Below are 16,654 nucleotides of genomic sequence, written 5' to 3'. Positions count from 1 at the left end.
GGAGACATAGAACTTTTCCAACATGGCGCTATTCTAGTTGGTGTGTTCAGCAGAGAGCAGCCCTTCCCCCAACTGCTCCCCTTGTCTACAGGAGTGAGGCCTTAGCTGCTATGAAATCAAATTTAAAAATTGTTTCTCACTGCTTAAAAGTGTTCTGTGGTTGCACAAGGCTCTCACCATAAAACTCAAACTCCTTCATATGACCTTCAGTGAGCCACAGGTCGCAGACTCCTTTTTCCAGTGTCCTCCTAATAGCCAACTTGAAAAACATGAACTCATCTCCCTGGCCGGTTCCTTTTTTTTTTTTTTTTTCCTAACATTTCTTATTGTGAACTATAACGAATATACAAAAATGCAATAAATTTTGAAGAACATTGTAACAAATAGTTATAGAACAGATTTCAAAGATCGGTATGGGTTACAGTTCCATAATTTCAAGTTTTTCCTTCTAGCTACACTAAGACACTGGAGATTAAAAGAAATACCAATATAATGATTCAACAGTCATACTCAGTTGTTAAATCCTGTCTTCTCTGTTATAACTCCTCCTTCTCCTTTGATCCTTCTCTCAATCTTTAGGTGTATTTGGACTCTGCCCATTCTAAATTTTTCATGTTGGGAAGGGGTATCGACAATATGGGACAGGAGGATGGAACTAGTTGATGTTCTGGAGACGTGGGCCCCTCTGGATTTCAGGTCTCTTCTGGCCTAAGAACCATCTGGAGGTTGTAGGTTTCTAGAAAGTCATCTTAGTGTGTGAAATTTTTGTATAACCTCAGATAGAGCCCTAGGTGTTCTTTAGGATTGACAGAAATGGTGTTGGTTGGGGTTTGGCAAACCATGGTAATTAGCAATATCTAGCTTAAGCTTGCATAAGAGTAGCCTCCAGAGTAGCCTCTAGACTCTTTTTGAACTTGCTTAATCACTGATACCTTATTTTGTTACAGTTCTTTTCCCCCTTTTGGTCAGGACGTTGTTGTGGGTTCTACAGTGTTGGGCCAGGCTCATCCCTTGGGGTTGTGTCCCATGTTGCCAGGGAGACTTTCACCCCCCGAATGTCATGTCCTATGTAGCAGGGAAGGTAATGATTTTCCTTGCAGAGTTGAGCTTAGAAAGAGAGAGGCTACCTATGAGCAACAAAAGAGGCTTTCTGGAAGCAACTCTTAGGCATAACTATAGGTAGGCTTAGCTTCTCTGCTACAGAAATAAATTTCATAAGAGCAAGTCTCAAGTCAAGGGGTTGGCCTATTGACTTGGGAGTCCGTAGTGTTTGAGATAGTATCAGGGGTTTCCCTAGTGGGAAAGTTTAATAGTTCCATATTTTTTCTCCTGTCCCTCAAGGGACTTTGCCAGTAGTCTTTTTTTTTTTTAATTGTGAAGTATAACATATTAAAGAAAAGAAAGAAAAAGCAATAATTTTCAAAGTACACTTCAACAAGTAGCTGCAGAACAGACTTCAGAGTTTATTATGGGTTACCATTCCAGTATTTCAGTTTTTTCCTTCTAGCTGCTCCAAAACACTGGAGGCAAGGAAAAATATCAATATAGTGATTCACGAGTCATACCCATTTGTTAAACCCTATTTTCTGTGTTATAGCTCCTCCTTCTCCTTTGATTCTTCTTCCAATCTACAGAGATCTTTAGGCAATGCCCTTTCTGACTTTTTCATGTTGAGAAGGGGTGTCCAGACTAAAGGATAAGCGGATGCAATTAGTTGATAATCTTAGAGAGGCTGGTCCCTCTGGGTTTCAGGATTTATCTGGCCTAGGAACCCTCTAGAAATTATAGGTTCCAGAAAAGCAAACTTAGTGCATGAAACTTTTATAGAGTCTCAGTTTGAGCCCTAGGTGTTCTTAAGAGTTAACAGGGTCTTCCAGCAAAACGGCAGAATAGGAGAGGCTGAGTTCCCCCCAGCTTCATGCAACAAGAAGAGAAAGGGCTGAAAAATGACGGGCATAGCACTTCCGGGGTGTGAGTGAGGAGAGAGGTCCTCATCTCTACTTAGGGAGACCCTGAATGAAAGAGCTGAGATACTGGAATGGAATGAACAGGGTGAGTGAGCTTGGCCACAACTCCATCCTGACCCTGTAGCTGGCTTGGGAGATTTTCCCTTGTGGCTTCACAAGCTGGAAGTTCTGGGTGGGTGGGGTGGGGACTTGGCAGCTACCAGACTTGCTATCCTTACATACAAAGACCAATTAGCCAAAGTAACAGTGTGTTCTCCCCACCCCTTTCGGAAGAGGCTACTTAACCTTCCCCAAAGGAGGAGGGAGAGATGCTAAGTGCTGCCAGTCTGACAGCTGGACAGGGAGAGGGAATTGTTTTACTCTGCTCTCCCCAAGGGGCCCGGAGACCTCAGGTGTACGTGGACGGAGAAGCGAGGCTGAGGAAGGCTCCAAACTGTGACTCGGGACCACCCGCCAGATATTTCCGGATTGGCTGTGGACAGGGGTAATTGAAATATCCAATCCCACAGCCCTAGATCATCCCAAGTGAGAGTTTAGGGACCACCAGAACCATCGAGCATGCAAGCCGTGGGCCCCGGCTGGAATTACACCAGGATTCTAGCTGGCACCTGTAGTCGGGACAGGTGGGCCTGAGGGGAAGAAGTGACTCAATAGCGACATTTGCTGGGAAGAAGTGGGAAGTGCAGTCTGACAAATTGCCTGCCTGCCCTAGCTCTCAATAGAGCTTTAAGGAAATTGCAATTCCCACATGAGATCTGGGACTGATTTGGGCGGGTAGGACTGACAAGCCAAGTCCAAAAGGGGACGTTCAATGCAAATCTAAATACAGACCCATAGATACATTGAGGAAATTCACTTACAAAATAACCTTATAAAACATTTAGATGCCCTGTATGCATCAGAAAATCATAAAGCATGTTAAGACTTGTGCAGATAAAGCCAAGTCAAATGAGCTAATTAAATCATCACAGGGGACACAGAATCTGGAATAACTAATCAAGGATATTCTAAGCAACATGAAAGATATTAAAAAACACTGGATGAGCATAAAGAAGAATGTGTGAGAATAAATAGAAAAATGGCAGATCTCAAAGAGATGAAAGAAACTGTGTAACAAATTAAAAGTATACTAGAGCCTATATCTCTCAGCCAACATGACAAGCAAACTCACTGCCCTCCCCATCTCTACGTGAGACATGACTCCCAGGGGCGAAAACTACCCTGGCAATGTGGGACAGAAATCCTAGAATGAGCTGGGATGCAGCATCAAGGGACTGAGAAAACTTTCTCGACCAAAAGGGAAAGAGAGAAATGAGACAAAAGAAAGTGTCAATGGCTGAGTGATGTCAAACAGAGTCAAGAGGTTATCCTGGAGGTTATTCTTACGCATTATATAGATATCACCTTTTTAGTTAAGGTATATTGGAGAGACTATAGGGAAGTGTCTGAAATTGTAGAGCTGTGTTCCAGTAGCCATGTTTCTTGGAGATGATTGGATAATGATTTAGCTTTTGCAATGTGACTGTGTGATTGTGAAAATTGTGTCTAATGCTCCTTTTATCTGTGGTATGGACAGATGAGTAAAACATATGGATTAAAAATAAATAAATAATGGTGGGAAACAAATGTTAAAATAAATTGAGTAGATTGAAATGCTAGTGATCAATGAAAGGGAGTGGTAAGAGATATAGAAAAAAAATAGGGGAAACAAAGGCTAAAATATATTGGGTAGATGGAAATATTAGCAGTCAATGAGAGGGAGGGGTAAGGGGTATGGTATGTATGAGTTTTTTTTCTTTTTTCTTTTTATTTCTTTTTCTGAATTGATGCAAATGTTCTAAGAAATGATCACGGTGATGATATTGTGAATTTTTGATTATATACCCAGGAATGGGGTGCTCATATGGTGGTGTTTGTATGTTGTTACTTTTTAAAAAAGTAAAAAAATTGAAAAAATGTCAATAGAGACACACAATAGCAGATTTAAAGAGGCAGTAGAAAGAATAAGTGAATTAGATAGGACAATTGAACTTGAACACATAAAACAACAAATGGCAAGAAAGATGGGAAAAATGGAAATAGATTCCAGGGAAATGATAAATGAAGCACAACAAATATAAGAATTATTGGTGTCCCAGAAGGAGAAGAGAAAAGGGATAGGAAGGTGTACTGGTTGGGTCGAAACTGTTGTGTACCCCAGAAAAGCCATGTTCTTTAATCCTCATTCAATGTTGTTGGATGGGATCTTTTTGATTAAGTTGTTTCCATGGAGATGTGACCCACCCAATTGTGGGTGGGACCTTTTGATTAGGCGGTTTCCATGGAGATGAGTGTTCTAGTTTGCTAGCTGCTGGAATGCGATATACCAGAACTAGAACAGCTTTTAAAAAGAGGAATTTAATAAGTTGCTACTTTACAGTTCTAAGGCTGAGAAACTGTCCCAAGTAAAACAAGTCTATAAAAATGTCCAAATTAAGGCACCAACAAGAGATTACTATCACTCAAGAAAGGCCAACGATGTTCAGGGTTTCTCTCTCAACTGGAAAGACACGTGGTGAACATGGCAATGTCTACTAGCTTCCTCTCCAGGCCTCTTGCTTCATGGAGTTCATTTGGGACGTTCTCCTTCTTCATCTCCAAAGGTCACTGGCTGGTGGACTCTGTGGTTCTCTTATTATTCTTGTCATTCTGCTCTGTTGCTCTCCTGTCATTCTCAAGCTTTCTCCAAGATGCTTCTTCTTTTAAAGGATTCCAGTAAAGTACTCAACACCCACCTGGAATGGATGGAGTCACATCTCCCTCTATTCGAAAGTTAATACCCACAACTGGGTGGGTCACATCCCCATGGAGATAACCTAATCAAGTTTCCAACCTGTGGTGCTGAACAGGGATTAGAAGAAATGGTTGCTCCCACAAGATTCATCAGGATTAAAACATGGCTTTTCTAGGATACACAAATCCTTTCAAACCGGCACAAAGTGTCTCCACCCATTCAAGGTGGAGTTGCTTACTAGAGTCCCCTAAGAGCGAACCATTTAGGAAAAGCTTCAAAGCCTATAGCCCACACAGCCAGAGACCTCTGGAGATACAGAAGTACCCCCCACTCCTACCCTAGACCAGCAATTTTGCAACAGTAAGCTGGGAGAAAAAGCTAGCAGATGTTACCATGTGCCTTTCCAGCTGACAGAGAAACCCCAAATGAGGGAAGTCAAGAGATGAAACCCAGTCCAGGAGAAGTCAAGTGAGGAACCCCCACAGGAAAGAGAGGCTGAAAGCAACAGAGGTGTCCAAAAGCCAAAAGGCACCAGCAGATGCCAGCCACATGCCTTCCCAGCTGACAGGGGCGTTCCAGATGGCATCAGTCTTTCTTGAGTGAAAGTCACCACTTATTGGTGCCTTAATTTGGACATTTTCATGACCTCAGAACTATAAACTTGCAACCTAATACATTCCCTTTATAAAAGCCATTCTATTTCTGGTATATCGCATTTTGGCAGCTTTAACAAACTACAGCTGAAGGCTGGTTGAAGAGATAGTGGGAGAAAACGTCCCAGTCTTTATAAAAGACATAAATATGTAAATCAAAGAAGTCCAATGAACCCCAAATAGAACAAATCCAAACAGGCCTACTCTAAGACACATTCTGGTCAGAATGTCAAATATTGAAGAGAAGCAAAAAGCCATCAAAGCAGCAACAGAAAAGTGATTCACTACTACACTTGATCTTAGCCAAAAGGCCGAGAAGTGATGTGATTCACTATTTATAAGGGAGACCTCATCAGACTGAGTTGAGCCCACTCAACAGCCACCATGGAGGTGAAAAGGCAATGGTATGATGTAGTTAAGGTTCTGAATGAGAACAATTTCCAGTCAAGAATTCTTTATCCTGCTAAACTGTCCTTCAAGATTGAGGGAGAGATTAAAATCTTCACTGACAAAGGCTAAAAGAATTTGCCAACAAAAGACCTGCTGTTCTAGTTTGCTAGCTGCTGGAATGCAACACACCAGAGACGGATTGGCTTTTAATAAAAGGGGATTTATTTTGTTAGTTCTTCAGAGGAAAGGCAGCTAACTTTCCACTGAGGTTCTTTCTTACATGGGAAGGCACAGGATGGTTTCTGCTGGTCTTCTCTCCAGGCCTCTGGGTTCCAACAACTTTCCCTGGGGTGACTTCTTTCTGCATCTCCAAAGGCCTGGGCTTGAGCTGCAAGTGCTGAGATGAGGAATGCCGAGCTGCTTAGGCTGTGCTACATTGCACGCTCTCATTTAAGCACCAGCCAATTAAGTCAAACGTCACTCATTGCAGCAGACATGCCTCCTAGCCGACTGCAGATGTAATTAGTCACAGATGAGGTTCACGTACCGTTGGCTTATGTCCGCAGCAACAAGACTAGGGATGCTCACCTGGCCAAGTTGACAACTGAATCTAACTAACACACCTGCCCTACAAGAAACACTAAAGGTAGTTCTGTCAACTGAAAAAAGACAGGAGAGGGAGGTCTGGAGAAGAGTATAGAATTGAAGAGTAACGGTAAGGGTAACTTAAAGGGGATTATAGGAAGGAGATGGAAAAGAATATATAGGTCTGATAAATAAATACTGAAAGATTAGATGGTAGATTCAACAACTGCCTTTACAGTAATAACTCTGAATGTTAATGGGCTAAACTCACCAATTAAGAAATACAGATTGGCAGAATGAATTAAAAAATATGATCCATCTATATGCTGTAAATTTGTCATAAGAGACAAGGAAGGACACTGTCTATTAATAAAAGGGACAATTCACCAAGAAGGAATAACAATCATAAATGTTTATGATCCCAATCAAGGAGTTCCAAAGCACATGAGGTAAATACTGGTTAAATTCAAGGGAGCAAATGACATTTCATCAATAAAAGTGGGAGATTTCAATGCACCACTCTCCTCTATCAATAGAACAACCAGACAGAGGATCAGTAAGGAAATAAAGAATTTAAACAACGTGATAAATGAATTAGACCTAACAGATATATATAGATCATTACACCCTAAAATACCAGGATAGACATTCTTCTGTAGTCCTCATAGAACATTCTCTAGGATAAATCATATGCCGGGACACAAATCGGGCCTTTATAAATATAGTAAGATTGAAATTATTCAAAACACTTTCCCTGACCCCAATAGAATTAAGTTGGAAATTAACGATCACCAAAGAATTAGAACTTTTACGAACAGATAGAGATTAAACAACACACTTTTAAACAATGAGTGGGTCAAAGAAGAAATTGTTAGAGAAATTGGTAAATACCCAGAGATGAATGAAATAAAAATGCAACATCTCAGAACTTATGGGATGCAGCAAAGGCAGTGCTGAGAGGGAGGCTTACTGTCCTAAATGCCTACATTAAAAAAGAATACTGAGCAAAAAAAAAAAAAAAAAAAACCTAACTGCTCACCGGGAGGAACTAGAGAAAGAACAGCAAACTAACCCCAAAGTAAATAGAAGAAGAGAAATAACAAAGATTAAGCAGAAATAAACGAACTGGAGAACAACGACAACAAAACCAAGAGAAAGAATCAATGCATTTATATATATATATATATTTTCTAATTGACAAAATCTAACATACAAACACGAACATTCTCAACATACGAGCATTCCATTCTAGGTATATAATCAATGACTCACCTATATCATCACGTAGTTGTGTATTCATCACCATGATCATTTCTTAGAACCTTTGCTTTACTCCAGAAAAAGAAATAAAAAGAAAAAAGAAAAAATTCATACATACCATACTCCTTACCCCCACATTGACTGCTAGTATTTCTATTTACCCAATATATATATATTATTAGTTTTTTAATTAAAAAAATTTTTATTAATAAAACCAATCAACATACAATATGAACAGAATCAATAAAATTAAAAGTTGGTTCTTTGAGAAATTGACGGACCCCTAGTTAGATTGACTAAGAAAAAAAAAAAAGAGAGCGGGTGCAAATAAACAAAATTAAAAATGAGAAAGGAGTTGTTATTATGAATCTTGAAGATATTTAAAAAAATCATAAGAAGATATTATGAACAACTATTTACCAACAAAATAGATTACTTAGATGAAATGGACAAATTTCTAGAAGCATATGAATTACCAACACTGTTTCAAGAAGAAATAGAAGTTCTTAACAAACCAATTACAAGTGAAGAGATTCAATTAGTTATTAAAAATCTTTCTACAAAGAAAAGTCCAGGGCTGGATGACTCACAGGGGAATTTTATCAAACATTTCAAAAAGAACTAACACCAATTCTGCTCAAACATTTTCAAAATCGAGAGAAAAGAATAATTACCTAACTCATTTTATGAAGCTAATATGACTTTAATACCAAACCCAAATAGAGACATTATAAGAAAGGAAAATTACAGAACAATCTCCCTAATGAACATAGATGCAAACATTCTCAATAAAAGTGTAGCAAATCAAATCCAACAACACATTAAAAGAAATAAAACAAAAACAGAAAAAAAATTTATACATACCATACCCCTTACCCCTCCCTTTCATTGATTACTAGCATTTCAAACTAAATTTATTTTAACATTTGCCCCCCTATTATTTATTTTTACTCCATATGTTCTACTTGTCCGTTGACAAGTAGATAAAAGGAGCATCAGGCACAAGGTTTTCACAATCACACAGTCACAAGGTTTTCACAATCACACAGTCACTTTGTGAAAGCTATTATCATTATACAATCATCTTCAAGAAACATGGCTACTGGAACACAGCTCTACATTTTCAGGCAGTTCCCTCCAGCCTTTTCATTACATTTTGAATAACAAGGTGATATCTACTTAATGTGAAGAATAACCCCCAGGATAACCTCTTGACTCTGTTTGGAATCTCTCAGCCATTGACACTTTGTCTCATTTCACTCTTTCTCCTTTTGGTCGAGAAGGTTTTCTCAATCCCTTGATGCTGAGTCTCAGTTCATTCCAGGATTTCTGTCCCACATTGCCAGGAAGGTCCACATCCCTGGGAGTCATGTCCCACATAGACAGGGAGAGGGTAGTGAGTTTGCTTGTGTTGGCTGGAGAGAGAGGCCCCATCTGAGCAACAAAAGAGGTTCTCTTGGGGGTGACTCTTAGGCCTAATTTTAAGTAGGCTTGACCTATCCTTTGTGAGGTTAAGTTTCATATGAACAAACCCCAAGACTGGGGGCTCAGCCTATAGCTTTGGTTGTCCACTCTGCTTGTGAGAGTATCAAGAATTCAACTTGGTTGGGGAAGTTGAATTTTCCCCTGTTCTCACCATTCTCTGAAGGGGACTTTGCAAATACTTTTTTATTTACTGTTCAAATCACGCTGGGATTTATCAGGGTATCACTCCGGACAAACCAACAAAATCTCATGTCGTACTCAAGGTTCCATGTACTTATGGTATTCAATTAAACTGTCTACATAAGTTATATTAGGAAATGCACTAGTCAAAGTATAAATTTTGTACCAAATAAACATTTTTTGCTTTAGTCTCACACAAAAATTGAAATTTTAAGCTATTAATTCCCATCTATTTTCAGCACCCTGCTGTAATGACATTCCTTTGTTCTTCCTCATGTAAAAACATTTTTAAAATTTGTACATTTAGTCACTATCATTATACACTCTAGGCATTCCTAGATTATACCATCTCAATCTTTATTGTCTATCTTTCTTTCTGATTTCATTTGTGCCCCCAACCCTCCTCCCTCTATCATTCTCACATTCAGCTTCATTCAGTGTTTTAACATAATTGCATCACAGTTAGGTAGTACTGTGCTGTCCATTTCTGAGTTTTTGCATTCAGTCCTTTTGCACAATCTGTATTCCTTCAGCTCCAATTACCCAATATCTTACGCTATTTCTATCTCCTGATGGTCTAAAAGAGATTTTCTTGAAGCAACTCTTAATCATAAATATAGGTAGGCTTAGCTTCTCTGCTATAGAAATGAGATTCATAAGAGCAAGCCTCAACATTAAGGGCTTGGCCCATTGACTTGGGAGTCCATAAAGTTTGAGACAGTATCAGGGTTTTCCCCAGTAGTAAAAATTAATAGCTTTATATTTTTTCTCCAATCCCTCAAGGGACTTTGTCAGTACTTTTTTTTTTTTAGAAAATTAAGTTTGTTGATCATACAAAAGACAATTTCCACCAATACTGCCCAGGCAATCTGAAGAACAATGGGTTAGCTACTCAACATAACCTTCCTTTCAACCACACACCTATGCTGTGAAATCATCTATAGCACCCACCATTGTCAGTACTTTTTCTTTATCTGCCCAACATACTGTGGAATGTGTCTGGGAATTACATTAAGCTGTACAGAATTGCAAGCCCTCATTCCCCTTCTGGGCACCATGTGTTTAGGTTAAATGAGCTATCCAGACAGGTTGAGTTAGATTATGTGACACAGAAAAGTTAGGTTTTGAACAAAATAAATCTCTCTTCCTTTGGTTTCATACAGTAGGTGAAGTTCTAAAATACAGACAATATTATCCTTTATCCTGTATTCTGATTTACCTTAGTCCTGACCAGATTGACCTCATTTTTATCTCTAATTGAAGCCTGGTCTCTTTTTCAGTCTCTTTAACTGTTGTTGTACGTAGAAACGCAGACTTTCAAAGCTGCAGACCTCCAACTCTGAGTCTTAGGTGACACACAGGAAGCCAATGTTCCAGGGAAATACCAGGTTCTACATATATAGCACTAAATGTGACTGCTACAAGAGTTTACAATCTAGGCCCCAATTTTTTTATAGGTATTTTCTAAGAGAGACCATACATATTTGTTCTTTTGTTTCTGGCTTAATTTGCACAACCCAGTGTTTTCAAGGTTCAATTATGTCGTTGCATGCCTCACTATTTCATTCCTTTGTGTAGCCATACAATATTCCATGGTATGTGTACACCATAGTTCACCATTCTGCTTCTCAGTCAATGTATCCTTTAGCCACCTTCATCCATTGAGCATCATGGATAAGGTCCAAAGTAAACAATCCATGTCTCACGTTATCCACACTTAATTGTACAATCGTCAACACTCTCAATTTTAGACAGTTTTCATTGTTCCAAAGAGAAAAATAACAGATAAACATACCCTCACTAAATAAAAAATCCAAACATCTCTGCCCCTCAATTATTTATCCCTGGTATTGCTGTGGTACTGTTGATGTCTTCCTGTTAAATATAAGCCATAGCATGCAATAGTAGTTCTCCCCCTATAACCCTCTATTACTGACTCTTTGTACAAGATTCTCACCTTTGAAGTAGTTCATGCAAAAACTTACTTATATTTGTAGAGATAATCAGTGGGATACATGGCTCTACACAATCCTTTTCAATCCTGTTCACCTTCAATATGGCAATATTACTTCTAGACCCACTAATGAACTGTCTTCACCTCTATCCATTCCCTTACATTTAAGTTCAACCTCATCAGCTAACCATTCATCCATCTCTAGCTTCTGCGTGTGTTTAGGTCCCTTATGTTCTACATTATAAGCCTCTGAGTTTACCTTTGCCAAGGTCATAATAGTGAAAGCATACAGTGCCTATCTTTTTTGTGTCTGGCTTAATTCATTCAGCATTATGTCCTCAGGTTCAACCCATCTTGACATATACTTCAGTATGTCATTTCACCTTCCTATTGCATAATATTCCATCATACCACACTTTGTTCATCCACTCATTTGTTGATGGGCACTTGGATTGTTTCCACCTTTTGACAACTGACAATTGTGAATAGTGCTGCTGTGAACGTCAGTGTGCAATTGTCTGTTCATGTCACTGCTTTCAGTTCCACTTGGTATATATACTGAGTAGTGGTATTGCTGGGTCATAAGGCAACTTAATATTTGGTTTCCTAAGGAACCGTTGATGTGTATTCTGCAATCCTGGCCAGTTCTTGAACAGGACACTTGACTCAAGCTGAGCCAGTCAAGGTCTTAGGTGACCCTGGAATAGTATTTATCAGAGGGGCACCGGTTTTCATCTTTGGAATTGGGTTGGCTCCCTTGGTAGCTGACCTTTCCTATAAATGGTCTTGAGTTACTGATTGTTAAATTCTCCCCTTGTTAAGTGAGTGCACAAAATCTCTGAGGCATTACGAGCCAATTTATATCCTCACCAATTCATAGAAGAAACCACGTCTTCTTGAGCCCTTTTTTAGCTAGGGGACCATTCCACAGAGAGCTATGACTTAGGAGACTTGGCCACAAGCCAGGGATCTCCAACTTGATCTCTCCCCCTGCTTCCAGGTGGGTTTTATAACAGACCAAAGTTAGATGGCTTTAGTTCTAGTTCAGGAGTTGGTACACCATGATCCTCAGGTAAACCCAGCCAGCAGTGTGTGTGCTTTTTTTCTTTTCTCATTTTTTTTCTTTTTAATTTATTTATTAATTAAAAAATTAAGAACAAACAAAAACGTTAATGTATCATCCCATTCTACATATATAATCAGCAATTCTCAATATCATCACATAATTGCAAATTCAGCATTTCTTAGAACATTTGCATCAATTTAGAAAAAGAAATAAAAAGACAACCGAGAAAGAAATAAAACAATAACAGAAAAAAAAGATACATACCATACCCCTTACCCCTCACTTTCATTTATCACTAGCATTTCAAATTAAATTTATTTTAACATTTGATCCCCCATTCCTTATTTTTATTACATATGTTCTACTCGTCTGTTGATATGGTAGATAAAACGAGCATCAGGCACAAGGTTTTCACAATCACAAGCAGTGTGTTTTTTGAGAAAACTAAAACTGTTTTTATTGTGTTAGCAATGGTTGTTTGTGAATTCTGTTACACGTAGCTAAATATACCTAATTCATACAAAGAGCTACTTTAAAAAATATATTTTTATTGAGATGTTTTCATGCACATATAGCCCATCCAAAGTGTACAATCAATGGCTCACAAAATAGTTTCACGTTATCATCACATAGTTGTGTATTCATCACCATGATCATTTTTAAAACATCTGCACCACTCCAGAAAAAGAAATAACAAGAAAAAAGAAAAAACTCGTACCTCTCATACCCATTACCCCTCTCTCTCAATGACCACTAGTATTGCAATCTTCCCAATTTTTTCACCCCTTATTCTTTCTTTTATTAAAAATTTAAAAAATATTTTCATTGTCAAAATATAACAACATACAAGCACGAACATTCTTAATATATAAGCATTCCATTCTTGGTATATAATCAGTGACTCACAATATCATTACATAGTTGCATATTCATCACCATGATCATTTCTTAGAACATTTGCATCACTCCAGAAAAAGAAATAAAAAAGAACAAAAAACTCATACATACCATACCCCTTATTTCTCCCTTTCATTGACTGCTATTTCCCTCTACCCAATCTATTTTAACCTTTGTTCCCCCTATTTTTTTCCTATACCCCTTACCACTCCCTTTTATCTGTCACTAGTATTTCAAGCTACTCAATTTAACATTTGTTCCCCCTATTTTTTGGTTTTAATCCATATGTCTTACTTATCTGTCCATACTGTAGATAAAAGGAGCATCAGACACAAGGTTTTCACAGTCACACAGTCACATTGCAAAAGCTATATCATTATACAACCATCTTCAAGAAACATGGCTACTAGAACACAGCTCTAAAGTTTCAGGTACTTCCCTCTGGCCTCTCTGACATGCCTTAAACTAAAAAGGGAATATCTATATAATGCGTAAGAATAATCTCCAGGATAACCTCTTGACTCTGTTTGAAATCTCTCAGCCACTGACACTTTATTTTGTCTCATTTCTCTCTTCCCTCTTTCGGTTGAGAAGGTTTTCTCAATCTCTTGATGCTGAGTCCCAGCTCATTCTAGGATTTCTGTCCCATGTTGCTAGGGTGGTTTACACCCCTGGGAATCACGTTCCACATAAAGAGGGGGAGGGTTGTTAGTTTGCTTGTCTTGTTGGCTGAGAGAGAAAGAGGCCACATCTGAGCAACAACAGAGAAACTCTAGGGGTGACTCTTGGGCCTAATTTTAAGTAGGCTTAGCCTATCCTTTGCGGGGATAAGTTTCATAGGAACAAACCCCAAGATTGAGGGCCCATCCTATTGATTTTTCTCCACTGCTTACGAGAATATCAGGAATTCTCCAAATGCGGAAGTTGAGTTTTCCCCCTTTCTTGCCATTTATTCTAGTTTGCTAGCTGCTAGAATGCAATATACCAGAAAAGGAATGGCTTTTAACAAGGGGAATTTAATGAGTTGCTAGTTTACAGATCTAAGGCCGAGAAAATGTCCCAATTAAAACAAGTCTATAGAAATGTCCAATCAAAGGCATCCGGGGAAAGATACCTTGGTTCAAGAAGGCCGATGAAGTTCAGGGTCTCTCTCTCAAGTGAGACGGCACATGGTGAACACAGTCAGGGCTTCTCTCTCGGCTGGAAGGGCACATGGCAAATACGGCATCATCTGCTAGCTTTCTCTCCTGGCTTCCTATTTCGTGAAGCTCCCCGGGAGGCGTTTTCCTTCTTCATCTCCAAAGGTCGCTGGCTGGTGGACTCTCTGCTTCATGGTGCTGCAGCATTCTCTGCTCTCTCTGAGTCTCTCTGAGTCTCTCATTCTCCAAAATGTTTCCTCTTTTATAGGACTTCAAAAACTAATCAAGACCCACTCAGATGGGTGGAGACATGTCATCCCCTAATCCAGTTTAACAACTGTTCTTAACTAAATCTCATCAACCAGGGAGATGATCCCATCACAGTCCCAAATACACAGCATTGAATAGAGACTATTCTACCTTTAAGAAATGGGATCCATATTAAAACATGGCTTTTCTTAGGGGGCATACTTCCCTTCAAACCAGCACATTCCACCCTCTGGCCCCTAAAAAAGACATGTTTTTCCCAAATACAAAATACATTAATTTCATAACAATGTCAGAAATCCTTAAACCTATCAGTAGCAATACAATGAAGTAAAAAATTAGAGACAGTATAAAATCTCATCAACTCAGTTACAGGCATGGTCTGTCCTAAGGCAAAATTCTCTCCATTTGCTCTGGACCTTTGAAAACTCACAACAAGTTATTTACTGCCAACATACAAAGGAGGAACATTCATAGGATATATATATACATTTCCATAGGGAGGAAGGAACACAGGGGTCACCGGACCCATACAGTTTCGAAAACCTGCAGGGCAAAGTCCATTAGACTTCAAAGTCTGAGACTCATTTATCCTCAGGGCTTTAGAAAGTGGCAGTCCCACCCTTTCCAAATGCCTACGCCTGCCTCTCTCTGAATGCAACCTTGGGGGATATTGGGGAGACCACCTTTCTCTCGGCTCCACCCTCTCCAAGCATTGGGGCCGCACCCGGGCTTTCTGCCATCTCCGGGGCACACGCTCAGCCCCTCCATGTGGTGGCAGCCAGGCTCTCCCCCAACCCCAAGAAACGTGCTTCACCCTCTCCAAGGCCTGAGGCGGCATGACTCTTCCACTGCAATGAGGTGGAATGCCCATTCTCTGCCTTTGGGGTAAACTCACCCTCTCCACGGGCTTGGGTGGGTCCACTCTCCTGGCCCGAGGCTTCCTGACTTCAGACCTCAGGCTCCATGGTTTTGCCTCTGAAGATATTTTTCCTCCAATGTGTCCCTTCTCTGAACCCCTCAGTCCAGACTGGCAGCGGCTCTGTTTACACAGGTCCCATAGCACTCTCGTTGGCTTTCTATGCAGTAGCCTTGGATCATGCCCATCAGACATAAGGAGTTTCCACAAATCTTTCCTGGATAACTCCATGTCCGATCCTGACTTTCTCTGAAATGGCTGACTGGTTCCACATCTGGTCAAATCCTCACGTGGAGCACTATTCTCTGGGGTCTCCATTTCTGGAGGCCCAGCATTTTCCAGAACTTCAATTTCTGGTTTCTTTGTACTCAAGAGTTCAGTTCTCAGCTTATCTCTTTCCTTTCGCATTTCACTATAAGCTGTGAGGAGAAACCAGGCTGCACTTTCGACACTTAATTTGGAAATCTCTTCTGCTAAATATCCAAGTTCATGGCTTTTAAAATCTACCTTCCAGCCAAAGCCACTAGCCTCCCGTGGAACCACCACACTGCCCTCCAGGGGGGCTGCACCTCTCAGCTTCTCTACCAACAGTGAATAAGTACATCTCTTTCTCCACATTTTCTACAGCGCTTGTATCTCTCTGTTCACTTTTAAATGGTTTTATTTGCACATCATACAATCCAATCTAAGTAAAAAAATTAATGGTTCCTGGTATAATCACATAGCCATGCCTTCACCACCACAATCTATATGGGGACGTTTCCATTTCTTCTGCAAAGAATCCCATACCTCTCCCCCCATATGCCCTGCTTATTGATATTTAGTTTTGGCATAATGCCTTTACTACATTCAGTGGAAGCATATTAAAATGGTACTGTTGACTATAGGCCCTAGCTTGCATTGATTGTATTTTTCCCTTTATACCATCCCATTTTCAATACCTTGCAATGTTGACATTCCTATGTTCTCTTTCACTCAAAAACATTCTTACATTTGTACATCTAATCACCATCATTGTTCACTCTCGGCATTGCTAAGTTATACCATCTCAGTCTTTATCCTCTATCTTTCCTTCTGGTTTCATGCGTGTTTCCAGCCCTTCTCCCTCAACCATGCTCA

At 39.6% G+C, this 16,654-nt stretch overlaps 1 pseudogene; it reads right to left on the bottom strand.

Moving 5' to 3' along the window:
- Positions 1 to 5,556: 5,556 nt before the first annotated feature.
- On the bottom strand, positions 5,557 to 5,716 carry LOC143667863 (U2 spliceosomal RNA; annotated as a pseudogene).
- Positions 5,717 to 16,654: the final 10,938 nt, after the last annotated feature.

This window comes from Tamandua tetradactyla, chromosome 23 (assembly GCF_023851605.1).
Source record: "Tamandua tetradactyla isolate mTamTet1 chromosome 23, mTamTet1.pri, whole genome shotgun sequence".
Taxonomy (NCBI): domain Eukaryota; kingdom Metazoa; phylum Chordata; class Mammalia; order Pilosa; family Myrmecophagidae; genus Tamandua; species Tamandua tetradactyla.
This window is presented reverse-complemented; position numbering and strand designations above follow the sequence as displayed.